Source organism: Otolemur garnettii, unplaced genomic scaffold, assembly GCF_000181295.1.
Source record: "Otolemur garnettii isolate 467f Iridium unplaced genomic scaffold, OtoGar3 scaffold00066, whole genome shotgun sequence".
NCBI lineage: Eukaryota > Metazoa > Chordata > Mammalia > Primates > Galagidae > Otolemur > Otolemur garnettii.
Window position 1 is genome coordinate 564725 of NW_003852461.1, and position 2907 is coordinate 567631.

General features: G+C 51.9%; 1 pseudogene; it reads right to left on the reverse strand.

The window, feature by feature from the left end:
* Positions 1–1557: 1557 nt before the first annotated feature.
* Positions 1558–2437, reverse strand: LOC100943463 (annotated as a pseudogene).
* Positions 2438–2907: the final 470 nt, after the last annotated feature.

Below are 2907 nucleotides of genomic sequence, written 5' to 3' on the forward strand. Positions count from 1 at the left end.
CTGGATTCGAACCTGCCACCTTAGGTGTATGTGGCTGGCGCCTTAGCCACTTGAGCCACAGGCGCCGAGCCCTCACAGACAACTTTTCAACAAATTTTAACACTAACTTCCTAAAGAAAGGTAAACTGTCTTAACAACAAATAATGATCCTTCCCAATAATAAGCCAAATAGAAGACTAAATATCAATTTCATTCCATCTCATTCACTAGTTCTTTTTCCTACAAGCTCTTTATTATTCATCCATGACAGTTCAGACATACTTAAACCTAGATACTTTTTTCTCCAACCTTCTCCCTCACCAAACCTAGAGAACTTTCTAACTTCTGTTAGTCGCTGAACAGTGTACTATTACAAAGTATTAAGATATCTTAAGTTTGTAGCCTAATTTAATACAAGTTGTTCAATCATGTAACACTTGGGTAAGTGATATCAAATATCATGTTGAAGTTTAATATTCACATTTTACAAACATCTCTAATTCACAGACATCTACTGATTTTATAATTTCCCCCAATCAGAAATGTAAAGGCTACAGAGAACAGAAAACGTGCTTTATAAATTTTATGAACCTCGACCATTGTCAAGATCACCGAAACATCATGTACAAAATTAAGTGAACAGTATTTATTACATTTAAAGTGAGATTTTCCTTCTAAAGCCACCAAAACTATTTTCAAATAATTCAACAAAAAAAAATGTTGCCATCTATAGGGGTTTGAAATGCGTGTGTATGTGTGTGTTTAAACACCAGGGTGGAAGGGTCTTCTCTGGATGCCTGGCTATTGAGAGCTGAGTTATACAAAAGAAATCTTTGGATAACAGGCTTTTTGCTTCACATATTTATTCCCAGAGCCTGCTCTTCATCTCATTTTGGCATTCCACACTACTGATCCATTTGTAGCAATTCCTGTAGAGAGCTATGGTCTAATCAGGAAGGAACAGGACAAAGTAAAATGAGAAAATGCAGCTCTCCCCGACTTTCTGAAAACAGTGAATACATTCTAATCTAACAATGTCACAATTTTAACTTGTAATAACTTTTACCTGCCATGGACATGAAGAGAAAATATGCAACGAGTCCTTCATCTACTCAACAGGTGCAATATTCTATTGAGATGAACACCATGGACTAGAATTTCACTTTGTTCTCCCTTCCATAGAATTGCGCTGACCTTAAAACCTACAAAAGAGGCTATTCAATAGCTTCGCTCGGATAATCTCCACAGAAACGGCAGATCAAAAGAGATCCAATCCAGAGACACTAAATCGCCTGACATTACTTCCTGCTAAGAAATTTTCCCTTACAATTGTTGAAAAGCTACTGAGTTAAAGCAACTATGCCAACTCCCCAAAGATAATGGTTCAAACCCGCTAACAAAACGTTTGCAATCCTCCTGCACTGCCCCAAACCAAGGAATCGATTTAAAGAGAACTCAGGCTGCATGTGAAGACACCCATCCCAAACTCGGGAGCCTTTTACTCTCCAGACTGTTCACACGCAGGTCGCTGCCCATGGAAATTCAGGTTCATCACGGCTGTAGTTCGTCAATCCACGCCTACTTCTGCCTCTTCAGGGGTTCTGGCGCTTCGGCCACGGTGGGGCGAGGCAGCCTGAAATACACCTTGACCGAGTTGTAGATGAACCACTGCAGGGCGGTCAGGGTGCCGATCATGAGGATGCGGGCAAAGAGGCCCTTCCACACGCCCGCAAAGCCCAGTCTCTGCAGGACGTCCAGGGCCGTGCTGCCCTTCTCCTTGTTCAGCACCGACACCACGGAGTTGGCGGGATGGGACACGACTGCGCAGAAGACGCCGGCGATGTACCCGGCCACGAAGGTGACCCCCAGCTGCTGGCCCTTGGTGTACTGGCACTGCGGCTTGGGCATCACGGACTTGTAGAGCGCCTCGACCGTGCGCTCCAAGCAGGCGAACTTCATCGTGGTGTAGGGATCAGCCGCATCCACAGCGGCGCCACGCCCTTGTAGAAGGCCCACAGGCCCTCCTCGCTGTACATCCTGGGCGCGGCGCCCGCAGGGTGCCCGGGAAGCCCGGCTGCGTCTGCACGCGGACCTAGACGGCCTCCATGGGCGCCAGCGCCAAGTCGGCGAAGAACTCGGCGCTGGCCCCGGTTCTCCACGCGGAGGCCTTCTCCGGGCCCAGGAGCCGAGCGTAGCGGATCTTGAAGACCTCGTACAGGCCGAACTTGAAGAAGCCCTGCAGGGAGTAGCCGAAGAAGGCCGGGGCCCAGCCGCGGGCCAGGCCGCGCAGCCCGTCGTCGCGCACCGCCACGCCGAAGCCGCCGAGGATGCCCTTGGACTTGGAGGGGTCCACCTGCATGCGGCACTTGACCAGGTCCAGGGGCACGATGAGCATGTGCGTCAGCCCGCAGCTCAGCAGGCCGCCCAGGCCGCCCAGCAGCAGGTACTTGTTGGAGCCGTAGGCGATGGGCTCCTCTGCCGCGGCCGCCCCCCAGGGCCCGCCCCGGCCTCGGCCAGCGCTTCTCCACAGCAGGGCCGGGTAACTGTCCGCGTCCAACATGGCCCTGCAGGGAGCAGCGCACACCGCCCGCAGGCAGGCCGCTTCCGCCCGCGCGCACCCTTAGGGCCTGCGGGGCAGTAGCGAGGCGTCGCAAACTTCCCCAGTATTCCAGCCAAACCAATGGTGCAAGAAGGGGAGCCTGGCAAGCGCTCACCCGCGCCTACGCAGTCCTCTTAGGCCGCCCCGGCCACCTCCCCAAACCTGGGGACCGCCCCGCCCCTTAGCCCCGTGGGGCCAATGAGCTTCTAGAGCAGGAACCCAACCCTCGCCCCAAGTTGGCCCATGTTGGGCGTCCAGATATTACCTGGGTCGGTGGCAGGGCTCTCAGTAGCCTAGTGCGTTTTGTCCACGTTAGCTGCCTAGTCCTC